The following is a 19,381-nucleotide window of genomic DNA, read 5'->3' as shown; positions in this document are numbered from 1 at the left end:
ATAAATGGTGTAGCGCTAAATCGTATTTGATATGCATATGTAAAATAATCACACACATGCAAAATCTTAACAGATAAATAAACATAAAAACACACAGATAAACATACAAAAAACACTCCCCTTGAGTGTCCCCAATATAAACGGGAAACCAATAAGTGACTCAATTAATATACAGTGGTTGAAATACAAACTCATGCAAGCATAGCACACTTATTATGTGGTAATAGTGAATTATGAAACAGTCCACTTCAAACATAGGCGTAAAGACTTCAAAAACGTGAAAGTGCCACTGGTGTCACAATCCTAAGATGGTCTGAGTGCCCCCTCACCTCCTTGCAGTGACCACAAGGGCCAGCACGCTTTGTTGTATATAAGACGTATCCCTCAGGGACCACCTGATCTAGAAGACCATACTGGAAACCACATCAAGGCGCTGTCTTCCAAATCTCCTCCAGCCACTGATTAATCTGATGCTGACTCTTTACCACAGGGTCATGCTCAGAGACACAAACAAAGAAATTTCGTAAGGGCGTACCAATGCGTTGCGTCACCACGTGACTTCGTTAGGATTGTGACACCAGTGGCACTTTCACGTTTTTGAAGTCTTTACACCTATGTTTGAAGTGGACTGTTTCATTATTTACTATTACCACATAATAAGTGTGCTATGCTTGCATGAGTTTGTATTTCAACCACTGTATATTAATTGAGTCACTTATTGGTTTCCCGTTTATATTGGGGACACTCAAGGGGAGTGTTGTTTTATGTATGTTTATCTGTGTGTTTTTATGTTTATTTATCTGCTAACATTTTGCATGTGTGTGATTATTTTACATATGCATATCAAATACGATTTAGCGCTACACCATTTATATTTTTCTAAGTATTTTGTTGAGATTAGCTGTCTTTTTTTTTTTTTTTCGTGGTGTTTGGATGTGTTCCAGCTCATTTCTGTGCAGAAATTATTGCAGCAGTGTCTAACATATTTCTTTCATGCGAAACCTCAAAGTATGGTGTAACGGGTCCATTTGAGTACTGGGAAAAAGCTTTGCATGCATTTTTCATGATGAAAAAAAGCTCTGGACAGCATCTGGAAATGGAAGAGTTAAAAAAATGTTCCAAACGCAAATGCTTATAAACGCGGTTAGCCGCGTTTGGCGTTTGAAGCGCTGATAAAATCTATTCCTTTACGCAAGTTTGGTGCATTCAAAAAAACAACTGTAAACTCATCTGCTTGTAAACGACGATGTGTACATGGACACATAGGAAAACATTAGGGAGAGTTCAGGGGCTGCTAAAAAAAAAAAACACAGAAAAGCTCCTATGGAGCCTTAAATGTTTTTTTTTTATTTTTTAAATTTTTTTTCAGTAGTTTCCCTGATTGGTCCATGTCTATTTTTTGCATCCTCTATTTCCTCTTCTGCTCCTAGTCTGGTATACAAGGAGGTGAGCTTTGTATCACACTGGACATTATTTATTTTAATACTAACCAAACACTAGTAGAATTTCATTCAAACTTTTTATTTCAAATTTCAAGTTTTTACAATTTTAAGAAAGTTCGTTCAATTTTCTAATTGTTAGTGGGGTCAAATCAAAGGTTGTTTTCAACTGCAGTGATGGAAAAATTCGAAGGAGCAGAATGGAAATTTTTCTTGAATGAACTCATTTCAAATTTTAAGAAAGTTCATTCAATTTTCTAATTGTTATTGGGATCAAATCAAAGGTTGTTTTCAACTGCAGTGATGGAAAAATTCGAAGGAGCAGAATGGAAATTTTTCTTGAATGAACTCATTTCAAATTTTAAGAAAGTTCATTCAATTTTCTAATTGTTATTGGGATCAAATCAAAGGTTGTTTTCAACTGCAGTGATGGAAAAATTCGAAGGAGCAGAATGGAAATTTTTCTTGAATGAACTCATTTCAAATTTTAAGAAAGTTCATTCAATTTTCTAATTGTTAGTGGGATCAAATCAAAGGTTGTTTTCAACTGCAGTGATGGAAAAATTCGAAGGAGCAGAATGGAAATTTTTCTTGAATGAACTCATTTCAAATTTTAAGAAAGTTCATTCAATTTTCTAATTGTTAGTGGGATCAAATCAAAGGTCGTTTTCAACTGCAGTGATGGAAAAATTTGAAGGAGCAGAATGGAAAAGTTTCTTGAATGAACTCATTTCTAACATTGGATGTGTTTTTGTTTGAGGAATTACTTCCACTCCAAAATTTAATATCAACCACTTGCCCTCCAGAGGATTTACCCCCCTTCCTGACCAGGCTATTTTTTGCGATACGGCGCTGCGTTATTTTAACTGACAATTGCGCGGTCATGCAACGCTGCACCCAAATGACGTTTACGTCCTTTTTTCCCCACAAATAGAATTTTCTTTCAGTGGCATTTGATTGCCTGTGTGTTTTTTATTTTTTGCACTATAAACAAAAAACGACAGACAATTTTGAGAAAAAAAACAATATTTTGGACTTTTTGCTATTAAACATGTCCAGTAAAAAAAATGAAAAAATCTAATTTTGTCATAAATTTAGGCCAAAATGTATTCTGCTCCATCTCTTTGCTAAAAAAAAATCCCAATACGTGTAAACGAATTGGTTTACGTGAAAGTTATAGCATTTACAAATGGCGGTATATATACTGGGATTTTTTTTTTTTACTAGTAAAAAAGTGACTTATAGCGGGACTGTGGCAGGCATTCTGACACTGGGGGGAAACAGACTTGGTGTCACTGTCATCCCCAGTGACACCAATACAGTGATCAGTACTAAAAAAAAGCACTGACACTATATTAATGGCACTGGGAAGGAAGGGGTTAACAAGTGGGCGATCAAAGAGTTAACTGTGTGCTGTTTCACTGTGTGCTGTGTGTGTGCTTTACACTGTAAGCACGCTGCTTTGTATGGCTCTGCTATGCTGTTAAAAGCAATTGAAAATTTTACGCGCTTTTGAATGATGTTCGTCAAGCCATCAAATGCACTGAAAAATTTCCTACAAATGAGATGGAGAGGCAGGGCAGTGATGTCACAATCTCCTTGTCTAATCAGAGAATGCTTTGCATTCATTATAAAATTCAAAGTGTTCTCTGAATGGTGCCCGTGCCCAGTGAGCAACCTCCTGTGTAATAGTCGGCACTATTGAACACTTTTTTTTCCTATTCCCCATATCTATGGGGAATTGACACTAAAATAGTAAATCAGTCACAATGGTGCTTTGTGACAATATACTGGACACAAGGAATGCAACAAAAGTCATAAACGTCCTCCAATGTGGAACATGGTGGAACCACCTCTGGCTCAGGCCCTCTCCTCCCTGCTCATCATTGCTTGGAAACACAGAAGTCCGGCTTTTGTGTTTACAAGTGACAGCTCGTCCCCCAGCGGCTGCAACAGATTTGACCTCCTGAGCGCCTTCCGATGAGTGCAGGGAGGGGAGACAGGAGATGCAGGTATCTGGGGTACAGTGTGAATGTGGACATCCCCACTGGATAATCTCCCTGCAAATGAGAGAGGAAGACCCCCTACAGTGTGCGGGGAGGCTCTAATGTCAGCTGGATGCTTCATTTTAATACAGCAACAAAAGTGAGGCATGTGGAAGATGGTGAAGCTTTTAAAGGAGAGGGGGGAGGAAGATGGGGGCAGTGAAGGAGGGTTTGCATGCAGAGGTCAGAGCTGAAGAGGGATGAAAGTGAGATGTGGATGGGGGATGCAGAGATAAGTAACTGCAGAAGAAGGCTGAACTCTGCACTCTGTATGCTGCACACCCCTGAACTCTGCACTCTGTATGCAGTGCACCCCTGAACTCTGCACTCTGTATGCAGTGCACCCCTGAACTCTGCACTCTGTATGCTGCACACCCCTGAACTCTGCACTCTGTATGCTGCACACCCCTGAACTCTGCACTCTGTATGCAGTGCACCCCTGAACTCTGCACTCTGTATGCTGCACACCCCTGAACTCTGCACTTTGTATGCAGCACACCCCTGAACTCTGCACTCTGTATGCAGTGCACCCCTGAACTCTGCACTCTGTATGCAGCGCACCCCTGAACTCTGCACTCTGTTTGCTGCGTACCCCTGAACTCTGCACTTTGTATTCAGTGCACCCCTGAATTCTGCACCATGTACATAGGGCAACCCTAACCTCTGCACTATGTACATAGGGCACCACTGAACTCTGCACTCTGTGTGCAGCGTACTCCTGAACTCTGCACCGTGTATGCAGTGCACCCCTGAACTCTGCACCATGTACATAGTGCACCCCTAAACTCTGCACTCTATGTGCAAACTTCCACCCCCTCCCCACACACACACACGCACACACACAGGGACTCTGCATTCTGTACGTAATGCACTTGTGGTTTTAATGGCCATTAAGACCCTTGCACTATTAGTGAAATTTGACCACACCCACTTTTTGATGCTGTTTGGAGGGTGTGTGTGTTTGAGCGTGTTTGTCTTGGGGGGGGGGGGGTTGTGGGTCATGGTTGAGTTCCTGCACCTATTTACTGAAAAAAAAAATACCTGGCACGACCTATAGTGGAAACAAAAAAAAGACTAAGTAAATGAGCCAATGTATCTCATAACCACAAACAGTAACATATTTTTTAACATGGTATACCAAAAAGATAAATATACGAAAGTCTGTAATTAAAGCATAAATCAGCCTCCAATTGACACCAATAAAATACTTCCAATGTTTCACTGCTGCGATCTTCCAAATGTTTTTCTTGCTACATTCAACACCATGTTTCCCTTCACCAAGTGGAAAAACACTCACCGAAATGCTATGACCTTAAATTTAGAAAAGGTCATTCAAGCCCATTAATCCCGATGTCACCTATTCTGTGGATAATGCCTCCAGTGCTTAGAAGATGTAATTCAGTATAATACAATAAAAAGCCAATAGTGTGTAGCCCTCTTCTAGGAGGGGGGGTTATGAGAAATGGTCCTCCCCAAACAAGATACTGCGCTAAAGTTGGAGGTAAATAAGAGGATCAGAACCCTCACTAAAGTGAAAGAGTGGATTTGATAATAAAGTTGGCAATACCTCCACCCAGGACAGAGGGGACTTCCTTTCTGGGATACCAACCAGTTACACAGTTAGTCTGGCTGAAAAAAGACAAAAACCCATCCAATTCAATCATTAAAAAGAAAAAAAAATTATAATCCTACACCTACAGTTGATCCAGAGGGAAAAAAAAACCCAGCAAAGCACGATCCAGTTTTCTCCTGCAGGGAAAAAAATTCCTTCCTGATCCCCCGAGAGGCAATCGGATATTCCCTGGATCAACTTTATCTAAAAATGTTATATCCAGTTATATTCTGTGTATCCAAGAAACTTTTTTAAAGCAATCCACTGAGCTGGCCAGAACCAACTCTTGAGGGAGTCTATTCCACATTTTCACAGCTCTTACTGTGAAGACACCTTTCTGTGTTTCTGAGATTAAATTTCTTTTCCTCCAGACGTAAAGAGTGCCCCCTTGTCCTCTGTGATGACCTCAGGGTGAATAATCTACACCGAGTTCACTATATGAACCACTGATGTATTTATACATGTTGATCATATATGTATTATACATGGAGATCATATCCCCCCTTATGTATTATACATGGAGATCATATCCCCCCTTATGTATTATACATGGAGATCATATCCCCCCTATGTATTATACATGGAGATCATATCCCCCCTTATGTATTATACATGGAGATCATATCCCCCCTTATGTATTATACATGGAGATCATATCCCCCCTTATGTATTATACATGGAGATCATATCCCCCCTTATGTATTATACATGGTGATCATATCCCCCCTTATGTATTATACATGGTGATCATATCCCCCCTTATGTATTATACATGGAGATCATATCCCCCCCTTATGTATTATACATGGAGATCATATCCCCCCTTATGTATTATACATGGAGATCATATCCCCATTATGTATTATACATGGAGATCATATCCCCCTTATGTATTATACATGGAGATCATATCCCCCCTTATGTATTATACATGGTGATCATATCCCCCCTTATGTATTATACATGGAGATCATATCCCCCTTATGTATTATACATGGAGATCATATCCCCCTTATGTATTATACATGGAGATCATATCCCCCCTTATGTATTATACATGGAGATCATATCCCCCCTTATGTATTATACATGGTGATCATATCCCCCCTATGTATTATACATGGATATCATACCCCCCTTATGTATTATACATGGAGATCATATCCCCCCTTATGTATTATACATGGAGATCATACCCCCCTTATGTATTATACATGGAGATCATATCCCCCCTTATGTATTATACATGGAGATCATATTCCCCTTATGTATTATACATGGAGATCATATCCCCCCTTATGTATTATACATGGTGATCATATCCCCCCTATGTATTATACATGGATATCATACCCCCCCTTATGTATTATACATGGAGATCATATCCCCCCTTATGTATTATACATGGAGATCATACCCCCCCCCCCTTATGTATTATACATGGAGATCATATCCCCCCTTATGTATTATACATGGTGATCATATCCCCCCTTATGTATTATACATGGAGATCATATCCCCCCTTATGTATTATACATGGGGATCATATCCCCCCTTATGTATTATACATGGTGATCATATCCCCCCTTATGTATTATACATGGAGATCATATCCCCCCTTATGTATTATACATGGTGATCATATCCCCCCTTATGTATTATACATGGAGATCATATCCCCCCTTATGTATTATACATGGAGATCATATCCCCCTTATGTATTATACATGGTGATCGTATCCTCCCCTTATGTATTATACATGGAGATCGTATCCCCCCTTATGTATTATACATGGAGATCATATCCCCCCTTATGTATTATACATGGTGATCCTATCCCCCTTATGTATTATACATGGAGATCATATCCCCCCTTATGTATTATACATGGAGATCATATCTCCCCTTATGTATTATACATGGTGATCATATCCCCCCTTATGTATTATACATGGAGATCATATCTCCCCTTATGTATTATACATGGAGATCATATCCCCCCTTATGTATTATACATGGAGATCATATCCCCCCTTATGTATTATACATGGAGATCATATCCCCCTTATGTATTATACATGGAGATCATATACCCCCTTATGTATTATACATGGAGATCATATCCCCCCTTATGTATTATACATGGAGATCATATCCCCCTTATGTATTATACATGGAGATCATATCCCCCTTATGTATTATACATGGAGATCATATCCCCCCTTATGTATTATACATGGAGATCATATCCCCCTTATGTGTTATACATGGAGATCATATCCCCCCTTATGTATTATACATGGAGATCATATCCCCCCTTATGTATTATACATGGTGATCATATCCCCCTTATGTATTATACATGGAGATCATATTCCCCCCTATGTATTATACATGGAGATCATATCCCCCCCTTATTTATTATACATCGTGATCATATTCCCCCTTAATCCCCTCTTCTCAAGAGAGAATACATTCAGTTCCTCTAATCTTTCCTCATAGCTGAGCTCCTCCATGTCTCTTATCAGTTTGGTTGCCCTTCTCTGTACTTTCTCCAGTTCCCCAATGTTCTTTTTGTGAATTGGTGCCCAAAACTGAACTGCATATTCCAGATGAGGTGTTACTAATGATTTGTACCGGGGTAATATGATATCTCTCTCTGGAGTCTATACCTCTTTTAATACAAGAGAGGATTTTGCTCAGAAGTCGCAGCTTGGCATTGCATGCCATTATTAAGCTTGTGATCTACCAGAACCCCCAGATCCTTCTCCACCATTGACCCCCCCAGATCCTTCTCCACCATTGATTCCCCCAGTTGTACCTCCCCAGTATGTATGTAAGCATCAAAGTAATTGAAAGCAGAAAACCTTCTGCAACCAGTTTATAACATTAACCATAAGTACATAGTTGCACACCAATAAAGAAATAATAAAAACATCTTTATATAAGAAGGAATTAATAACAGTACATGCATTTAATGTACCAACAGATACTATCAGCAAAGGGCCTGATAGAAGTCCTGGTGGCACATATACCGCCATATATATAGTTATTTATAGGGATACCTGCAGATGAATGTTACAGCAAAGTCTCATTGCTAGGGCTCCTGAGGTTGATGCAGCATCTATCTTTGTGTCAGAGACCTGAGGACAAGATCTGTGGTGATGAGGAGACCTTGAAACGATTACACAACCAGCCTGGAACACAGTCCTAGTTATCTGGCACTGTGCTTGTGAGATAGTAATAGGACAGAGATACTCTGTTTACCATGAGGATTCAGCAATACTCTCAAGGAGCTATGGGCAGCTTCAGTTAAATTATAAGAACATAGAAATACTTGCATGATTGTCTCTTCTGATCCAGTATTGGTAGCATTAACAGCACATGTGGCTGAGACCTTCACTCTCTCCACTTCCTCCTTCCAGAAGTGGCAAACACAGTTTTACATTACAGTGTGATACTGGCAGCTGACAGTAGAGGGCATTAGATCCTGAAATGTAATAGGTTTTTATAATTACATAGTAATATATGCACTCACATATCCAGGTTCTGTAACCCCTTGCCCTCCCGAGGATTCACCCCTCTTTCTGACCAGGCCATTTTTTGCGATACGGCGCTGCATTACTTTGACTAACAATTACGCGGTCATGCAAATCTGCATCCAAATGAAATTTATATCTTTTGGTTCCCTACAAATTGAGCTTTCTTTCGGTGGCATTTCCTCACCTCTCGGTGGTATTTAATCACCTCTGCTGATTTTTGTTTTTGTTCTATAAACAAAAGAAGACTGACAATTAAAAAAAAAAAAACTATATTTTTGACTTTTTGCCATAAAACATACCCAATTAAAAAAATGTAAAACAATCAAATGTATTCTGTATACATTTTTTTTTACTAGTAATGGTGGCGATTAGAGATGAGCGAATCGAAGTATCCGAAGTGGAATTCGAGTCGAATATCGGAAAAATTTCGATTCGTGCCGAATCCGAAAAACAGCCTAATTCGGACGCGCGAATCGAAATTTTTCCGAAAATGGCGGCTGACATGTGCGGCGACGGAGCGGGGATGTCGGGGAAGGCGCGCAGACAAGGCGCGCTGCCCCATAATGCATTCCTCAACGACATGTGATCGCATCAGCCAATCAGCAGCCAGCCAGCCAGCACTGTGTAATGGTCGAGGTATATATAGCGGCCATTTTGGAAATCTTCATTTGCCTGCAGTCATTGAACAGAGGCAGACCGCTCTGTACTAGGGACAGGGACAGAGTTAGGGCCACAGAAACGAGAATTGGGGACAGAGAGAAGTTACTTAGGGACAGAGAACCATTACTCAGGGACACAGACTTGTTAATGAGGGCCACAGAATCGTTATTTAGGGACAAAGAAACGCTAGTTAGGGCCACAGAATTCATACTCAGGGACAGACAGAATTTTCACTCAGTGCCAGAGAATTGTTACTTAGGGCCACAGAAACGTTATTAGGGCCACAGAATTTTTACTCAGGGACAGACAGAATTGTTACTGAGTGCCAGAGAATTGTTACTCAGGGACAGACAGAATTGTTACTGAGTGCCAGAGAATTCTTACTCAGGGCCACAGAATTCATACTCAGGGACAGACAGAATTGTTACTCAGGGACAGACAGAATTGTTACTGAGTGCCAGAGAATTGTTACTCAGGGACAGACAGAATTGTTACTGAGTGCCAGAGAATTGTTACTCAGGGACAGACAGAATTGTTACTGAGTGCCAGAGAATTGTTACTCAGGGACAGACAGAATTGTTACTGAGTGCCAGAGAATTCTTACTCAGGGACAGACAGAATTGTTACTGAGTGCCAGAGAATTGTTACTCAGGGACAGACAGAATTGTTACTGAGTGCCAGAGAATTGTTACTCGCACAGACACAAAATTGTTACTTGCACAGACACAGAATTGTTACTCGCACAGACACAGAATTGTTACTCAGGGCCACAGAATTCATACTCAGGGACAGACAGAATTGTTACTGAGTGCCAGAGAATTGTTACTCAGGGACAGACAGAATTGTTACTGAGTGCCAGAGAATTGTTACTCAGGGACAGACAGAATTGTTACTGAGTGCCAGAGAATTGTTACTCGCACAGACACAAAATTGTTACTTGCACAGACACAGAATTGTTACTCGCACAGACACAGAATTGTTACTCAGGGCCACAGAATTCATACTCAGGGACAGACAGAATTGTTACTGAGTGCCAGAGAATTGTTACTTAGGGACAGACAGAATTGTTACTGAGTGCCAGAGAATTGTTACTCAGGGACAGACAGAATTGTTACTGAGTGCCAGAGAATTGTTACTCGCACAGACACAAAATTGTTACTTGCACAGACACAGAATTGTTACTCGCACAGACACAGAATTGTTACTCAGGGCCACAGAATTCATACTCAGGGACAGACAGAATTGTTACTGAGTGCCAGAGAATTGTTACTCAGGGACAGACAGAATTGTTACTGAGTGCCAGAGAATTGTTACTCAGGGACAGACAGAATTGTTACTGAGTGCCAGAGAATTGTTACTCAGGGACAGACAGAATTGTTACTGAGTGCCAGAGAATTGTTACTCGCACAGACACAAAATTGTTACTTGCACAGACACAGAATTGTTACTCGCACAGACACAGAATTGTTACTCAGGGCCACAGAATTCATACTCAGGGACAGACAGAATTGTTACTGAGTGCCAGAGAATTGTTACTCAGGGACAGACAGAATTGTTACTGAGTTCCAGAGAATTGTTACTCAGGGACAGACAGAATTGTTACTGAGTGCCAGAGAATTGTTACTCGCACAGACACAAAATTGTTACTTGCACAGACACAGAATTGTTACTCGCACAGACACAGAATTGTTACTCAGGGCCACAGAATTCATACTCAGGGACAGACAGAATTGTTACTGAGTGCCAGAGAATTGTTACTTAGGGACAGACAGAATTGTTACTGAGTGCCAGAGAATTGTTACTCAGGGACAGACAGAATTGTTACTGAGTGCCAGAGAATTGTTACTCGCACAGACACAAAATTGTTACTTGCACAGACACAGAATTGTTACTCGCACAGACACAGAATTGTTACTCAGGGCCACAGAATTCATACTCAGGGACAGACAGAATTGTTACTGAGTGCCAGAGAATTGTTACTTAGGGACAGACAGAATTGTTACTGAGTGCCAGAGAATTGTTACTCAGGGACAGACAGAATTGTTACTGAGTGCCAGAGAATTGTTACTCGCACAGACACAAAATTGTTACTTGCACAGACACAGAATTGTTACTCGCACAGACACAGAATTGTTACTCAGGGCCACAGAATTCATACTCAGGGACAGACAGAATTGTTACTGAGTGCCAGAGAATTGTTACTTAGGGACAGACAGGATTGTTACTGAGTGCCAGAGAATTGTTACTCAGGGACAGACAGAATTGTTACTGAGTGCCAGAGAATTGTTACTCGCACAGACACAAAATTGTTACTTGCACAGACACAGAATTGTTACTCGCACAGACACAGAATTGTTACTCAGGGCCACAGAATTCATACTCAGGGACAGACAGAATTGTTACTGAGTGCCAGAGAATTGTTACTTAGGGACAGACAGGATTGTTACTGAGTGCCAGAGAATTGTTACTCAGGGACAGACAGAATTGTTACTGAGTGCCAGAGAATTGTTACTCGCACAGACACAAAATTGTTACTTGCACAGACACAGAATTGTTACTCGCACAGACACAGAATTGTTACTCAGGGCCACAGAATTCATACTCAGGGACAGACAGAATTGTTACTGAGTGCCAGAGAATTGTTACTCAGGGACAGACAGAATTGTTACTGAGTGCCAGAGAATTGTTACTCAGGGACAGACAGAATTGTTACTGAGTGCCAGAGAATTGTTACTCAGGGACAGACAGAATTGTTACTGAGTGCCAGAGAATTGTTACTCGCACAGACACAAAATTGTTACTTGCACAGACACAGAATTGTTACTCGCACAGACACAGAATTGTTACTCAGGGCCACAGAATTCATACTCAGGGACAGACAGAATTGTTACTGAGTGCCAGAGAATTGTTACTCAGGGACAGACAGAATTGTTACTGAGTGCCAGAGAATTGTTACTCAGGGACAGACAGAATTGTTACTGAGTGCCAGAGAATTGTTACTCGCACAGACACAAAATTGTTACTTGCACAGACACAGAATTGTTACTCGCACAGACACAGAATTGTTACTCAGGGCCACAGAATTCATACTCAGGGACAGACAGAATTGTTACTGAGTGCCAGAGAATTGTTACTCAGGGACAGACAGAATTGTTACTGAGTGCCAGAGAATTGTTACTCAGGGACAGACAGAATTGTTACTGAGTGCCAGAGAATTGTTACTCGCACAGACACAAAATTGTTACTTGCACAGACACAGAATTGTTACTCGCACAGACACAGAATTGTTACTCGCACAGACACAGAATTGTTACTCAGGGCCACAGAATTCATACTCAGGGACAGACAGAATTGTTACTGAGTGCCAGAGAATTGTTACTCAGGGACACCTAATCGTTGAATTAAATAGTATGTCAGACAACATGCAGAGGAGTGGCAGAGGAGGCAATGTTTTAGGAGCGAGCAGACGTGGCAGCAGAGGAAGGGGTCGAGGCAGCAGTATTCGCAGCCAGAGGCCAGTGCTCCCGGTGTCATCCAGCGGTCGTGTCTCCACCGACAACCCTGCCGTCATTGATTGGTTGGCTCGGTCGTCTTCCTCTTCCCAGGTCACCTCTGACACCTACAGCCAACGGTCGGTGGGTACGTCAGACACAACCGTTAGTTGGCATGGCCCGGGACCAAGCCCACTGAAATCACGTGTCCTCTACCTGCCCCTGTCCTTTGCTGTTCCCTCACCAAGCGAAGTATCGCATGCTGTGGGCTCAGCCCCACTGTACAGTGAGGAAGAGCTAACAGAGGGCGGTCAGGAACGGGGGGAGACATCGGCCTTTTCAGCAGCCAAGCGAACAAGTACTGGCGAGGAGAGTGGCTCGGTAGCCGGTCTAGAGACAGGTCTGTCTCCTGACCCAGACGCAGCCGAGGGGGCTAGTAGTGAGGCGGAGACCCTACTTGATGATGAGGAGGTTGATCGCACTTGGCAGCCTCGTCGTCATCAGGCAATTTCTTCCGCATCATCAGGAGAAGAGGGTGGCAGCTTGGCAGCGAGCAAAACAGTCGGTGGGTTGCCCAGGAGACAGCAGCAGGGTCGCATCAGTGTCAGTGGAGCCAAACGTCCACGGAGTAGAGCACCAGCTCCACTGCAGCCTACCACCACGGCCAGTAGTGGTGCCGGTGCGCACGGAGGAAGTAGCAGTCAGCCAGTGAAGAGTAGCGGGGGCAAAGTTTCCTACTCGGTGGTGTGGCAATTTTTCCTCAAGCCGCCCGAGGAAGTAAACGTAGCCGTATGTCGACTATGTGGCCAGAAATGCAAGCGTGGCCAGGGGGCCCATGTTGGGACTACAGCGTTGCGTCAGCATATGCAGCGTCACCATTCGGTGGCCTGGGAAAACCGTGATAAACATACGGCGGTTCTGCCTGCCCCAGCCCCCGCTCCATCACCCGCTCCGTTACTTGCTCCGTCACCCGACGTCGTCAATCGCCCTCTATCAGCCAGTCAAGGCTCCAACACCTCTGCTGAGGGGAGTTGTCGCTCATTGGCATCTTCCGCTCGTTCAGATGCTCCTTCTCCTGCTACTCCTCTTCTCGGATTCCGTCAACAGTCTTTCTTGGAATCCGTATCCAAGAGACAACAGTTTGCGAGCACGCACCCGACGGTGCAAAAGCTGAACGTCCTCCTGTCCAAGTTGCTGGTGCTGCAGTCCCTCCCTTTCCAACTGGTGGACTCAGCACCTTTCCGAGAAATGATGGCTTGTGCCGCGCCGCGGTGGAGAGTGCCAAGCCGTCATTTCTTTGCCCAAAAGGCAGTGCCAGCCCTGCATTCACATGTAGAAGAGATGGTGGGCCAGTCTTTGAGCATGTCGGTCTCTGCCAAAGTGCACGGCAGCGCCGACGTGTGGAGCTGTAACTACGGTCAGGGACAGTACATGTCATTTACGGCCCACTGGGTGAACGTGGTGCCGGCACAGCCGCACCAGCAACTTGGACAGGTCACGACGCTTTTGCCTCCACGTTTGCACGTCCTTGGTCCAGCAAGCATGTCCGCCTCTACCACCTCTTTTTCCGCCGTGTCCTCAGCCGCCACCCCCGTGCCAAGTCCCATTACCCGACCGGCATATCACATGTGCAGGGCGCAACGGTGTCACGCTGTGCTGCACCTGGTATGCCTTGGCGAACGTAGTCACACAGGGGAGGAACTGCTGAGTGTAATGAACAGAGAAATCGACAGATGGCTGTCTCCGCGCAAACTAAAAATCGGAACCATGTTGACTGACAACGGAAAGAACATGGTGTCTGCTCTGCGTCAAGGAAGGTTGTGCCATGCGCCATGCATGGCTCACGTGTTCAATCTGGTTGTCAAGCGGTTCCTAAAATCCACCATCCCACTGCAAGACATCCTTAAAATGTCACGTAAACTGTGCATGCATTTCAGCCATTCCTACACCGCAAAGAACACCCTCATTGAGCTGCAGCGGCAGAACGGAATTCCACAGCATCGCCTGATCTGCGACGTTGCAACAAGGTGGAATTCAACCCTACACATGTTAGACCGCCTTTACGAGCAGCGAAAGGCCATCACCGATTTCCTGATGTTACAAGCGGATAAAGGTACTCCCCTGTGTAACTTAGATGTCAGCCATTGGCAGCTCATGCGTGACACCTGCCGCTTGCTCAGGCCCTTTGAGGAGGCCACGCTATTCGTGAGTCGGCAGGACTATGGGATGAACGACGTCATTCCTCTGTTGCACGTCCTGGAACAAATGCTGTTAACAATGGCTGGTCAGGGTGCGGTAGACGTGGCGCACAGATCTCAACGCCACATGACCCCTGTGGGGGCAGGACAGGAAGAAGAGGAGGAGGTAGAGGAGGACATTTGTGCTCAGGAATTATTGAGTGAAATGGGTGGTTTTTCCACTCAGCGGACAGGAGTGGAGGAGCAGGAGCATCTGGTAGAGGAGGAGGAGGAGGAGACAGAGGACCCAGACGCACCGTGGCAGTATGCTGTGGAGATGGAGGCAGGGAGTCCCTCGCATTCCTTGGCACAAATGGCCCATAGCATGCTCGGTTGCTTGCGTAGCGACAGCCGAATAATAACCATCAGACAGAGGGATGACTTTTGGCTGTCCACCTTGTTGGACCCTCGCTACCGGTCCAAAATGGTGGCCTTTTTCACACCTGCTGAGAGGGAGGCCAAAATTACGTACTATAAAAACCACCTATGTAGTCAGTTGGTCTCTGCCTTTGTGCGCCAACGTCCATCCTCAGACACTGTGGGCCCTGTGCGCTCGCGTTCCGCTGGCATGGCAGCAGGGGAGGGGTGGGGTGGTAGGAGCAGTGGCAGCTCCACCAGCAGTGGCTGCCTCAGTCTGCAGTCGATGATGAGTAGCTTTCTTCACCAGCGCAGTGAGGAAACTACTAACCAGCCGCAGCAGCAGCAGCAGCATCAGGTGGACCTGGAGCAGGAGCTCAAACAACAGGCTTGGGCCTACTTGGACAGCACCCTGCCAACCGAGGTAGACAATCCCCTTGACTACTGGGCAACGAAACTTGACCTTTGGCCCCAACTAGCTGAATTTGCCCTTGAAAGGCTGTCATGCCCGGCCAGTAGCGTGGCATCGGAGCGCGTGTTTAGTGCGGCAGGAGGTATTGTAACTCCGCGGAGGACACGACTGTCCACCCAAAGTGTGGAGAGACTCACGTTTGTGAAAATGAATCAGGCGTGGATTAGTCTGGATTTCAAACCACCAGTTCCTGACACAACTGACTAAATCCGCCATGAATCATGCCTCAAACATGTGCCACTTTCAAGTCTCCTCACACTGCTGGTGTGTTTAATTTTTTGACATAGGGTGCTGGCAGATTACGGGCCTCCTATAGCTGCTGCCAGGCCCCTAATCTGCCATAGGCCCCTATATACCGCCTCCTCATGCTGCTGCTAGGTCCAGAGTCTCTCATGGGTCCCTGTACGGCCTCCCATTGCTGCTGTCTCCATCGCCACACTCTGCTGCCATGTGCCACTTTCAGGTCTCTTCACACTGCTGGTGTGTTTAATTTTTTGACATAGGGTGCAGGCAGATTACGGGCCTCACATAGCTGCTGCCAGGCCCCTAATCTGCCATGGGCCCCTATATACCGCCTCCTCATGCTGCTGCCAAGTCTAGAGTCTGTCATGGGTCCCTGTACGGCCTCCCATTGCTGCTGTCTCCATCGCCACACTCTGCTGCCATGTGCCACTTTCAGGTCTCTTCACACTGCTGGTGTGTTTAATTTTTTGACATAGGGTGCAGGCAGATTACGGGCCTCACATAGCTGCTGCCAGGCCCCTAATCTGCCATGGGCCCCTATATACCGCCTCCTCATGCTGCTGCCAAGTCTAGAGTCTGTCATGGGTCCCTGTACGGCCTCCCATTGCTGCTGTCTCCATCGCCACACTCTGCTGCCATGTGCCACTTTCAGGTCTCTTCACACTGCTGGTGTGTTAAATTTTTTGACATAGGGTGCAGGCAGATTACGGGCCTCACATAGCTGCTGCCAGGCCCCTAATCTGCCATGGGCCCCTATATACCGCCTCCTCATGCTGCTGCCAAGTCCAGAGTCTCTCATGGGTCCCTGTACGGCCTCCCATTGCTGCTGTCTCCATCGCCACACTCTGCTGCCATGTGCCACTTTCAGGTCTCTTCACACTGCTGGTGTGTTAAATTTTTTGACATAGGGTGCAGGCAGATTACGGGCCTCACATAGCTGCTGCCAGGCCCCTAATCTGCCATGGGCCCCTATATACCGCCTCCTCATGCTGCTGCCAAGTCTAGAGTCTGTCATGGGTCCCTGTACGGCCTCCCATTGCTGCTGTCTCCATCGCCACACTCTGCTGCCATGTGCCACTTTCAGGTCTCTTCACACTGCTGGTGTGTTAAATTTTTTGACATAGGGTGCAGGCAGATTACGGGCCTCACATAGCTGCTGCCAGGCCCCTAATCTGCCATGGGCCCCTATATACCGCCTCCTCATGCTGCTGCTAAGTCCAGAGTCTCTCATGGGTCCCTGTACGGCCTCCCATTGCTTCTGTCTCCATCGCCACACTCTGCTGCCATGTGCCACTTTCAGGTCTCTTCACACTGCTGGTGTGTTAAATTTTTTGACATAGGGTGCAGGCAGATTACGGGCCTCACATAGCTGCTGCCAGGCCCCTAATCTGCCATGGGCCCCTATATACCGCCTCCTCATGCTGCTGCCAAGTCTAGAGTCTGTCATGGGTCCCCTGTACGGCCTCCCATTGCTGCTGTCTCCATCGCCACACTCTGCTGCCATGTGCCACTTTCAGGTCTCTTCACACTGCTGGTGTGTTAAATTTTTTGACATAGGGTGCAGGCAGATTACGGGCCTCACATAGCTGCTGCCAGGCCCCTAATCTGCCATGGGCCCCTATATACCGCCTCCTCATGCTGCTGCCAAGTCCAGAGTCTCTCATGGGTCCCTGTACGGCCTCCCATTGCTGCTGTCTCCATCGCCACACTCTGCTGCCATGTGCCACTTTCAGGTCTCTTCACACTGCTGGTGTGTTAAATTTTTTGACATAGGGTGCAGGCAGATTACGGGCCTCACATAGCTGCTGCCAGGCCCCTAATCTGCCATGGGCCCCTATATACCGCCTCCTCATGCTGCTGCCAAGTCTAGAGTCCTGTCATGGGTCCCTGTACGGCCTCCCATTGCTGCTGTCTCCATCGCCACACTCTGCTGCCATGTGCCACTTTCAGGTCTCTTCACACTGCTGGTGTGTTAAATTTTTTGACATAGGGTGCAGGCAGATTACGGGCCTCACATAGCTGCTGCCAGGCCCCTAATCTGCCATGGGCCCCTATATACCGCCTCCTCATGCTGCTGCCAAGTCCAGAGTCTCTCATGGGTCCCTGTACGGCCTCCCATTGCTGCTGTCTCCATCGCCACACTCTGCTGCCATGTGCCACTTTCAGGTCTCTTCACACTGCTGGTGTGTTAAATTTTTTGACATAGGGTGCAGGCAGATTACGGGCCTCACATAGCTGCTGCCAGGCCCCTAATCTGCCATGGGCCCCTATATACCGCCTCCTCATGCTGCTGCCAAGTCTAGAGTCTGTCATGGGTCCCTGTACGGCCTCCCATTGCTGCTGTCTCCATCGCCACACTCTGCTGCCATGTGCCACTTTCAGGTCTCTTCACACTGCTGGTGTGTTTAATTTTTTGACATAGGGTGCAGGCAGATTACGGGCCTCACATAGCTGCTGCCAGGCCCCTAATCTGCCATGGGCCCCTATATACCGCCTCCTCATGCTGCTGCCAAGTCTAGAGTCTGTCATGGGTCCCTGTACGGCCTCCCATTGCTGCTGTCTCCATCGCCACACTCTGCTGCCATGTGCCACTTTCAGGTCTCTTCACACTGCTGGTGTGTTAATTTTTTGACATAGGGTGCAGGCAGATTACGGGCCTCACATAGCTGCTGCCAGGCCCCTAATCTGCCATGGGCCCCTATATACCGCCTCCTCATGCTGCTGCCAAGTCTAGAGTCTGTCATGGGTCCCTGTACGGCCTCCCATTGCTGCTGTCTCCATCGCCACACTCTGCTGCCATGTGCCACTTTCAGGTCTCTTCACACTGCTGGTGTGTTTAATTTTTTGACATAGGGTGCAGGCAGATTACGGGCCTCACATAGCTGCTGCCAGGCCCCTAATCTGCCATGGGCCCCCTATATACCGCCTCCTCATGCTGCTGCCAAGTCCAGAGTCTCTCATGGGTCCCTGTACGGCCTCCCATTGCTGCTGTCTCCATCGCCACACTCTGCTGCCATGTGCCACTTTCAGGTCTCTTCACACTGCTGGTGTGTTTAAATTTTTTGACATAGGGTGCAGGCAGATTACGGGCCTCACATAGCTGCTGCCAGGCCCCTAATCTGCCATGGGCCCCTATATACCGCCTCCTCATGCTGCTGCCAAGTCTAGAGTCTGTCATGGGTCCCTGTACGGCCTCCCATTGCTGCTGTCTCCATCGCCACACTCTGCTGCCATGTGCCACTTTCAGGTCTCTTCACACTGCTGGTGTGTTTAATTTTTTGAC

This window comes from Staurois parvus, unplaced genomic scaffold (assembly GCF_062004578.1).
Source record: "Staurois parvus isolate SC_StPar_1 unplaced genomic scaffold, SC_StPar_1.0 ptg001137l, whole genome shotgun sequence".
NCBI classification, from domain to species: domain Eukaryota; kingdom Metazoa; phylum Chordata; class Amphibia; order Anura; family Ranidae; genus Staurois; species Staurois parvus.
This window is presented reverse-complemented; position numbering follows the sequence as displayed.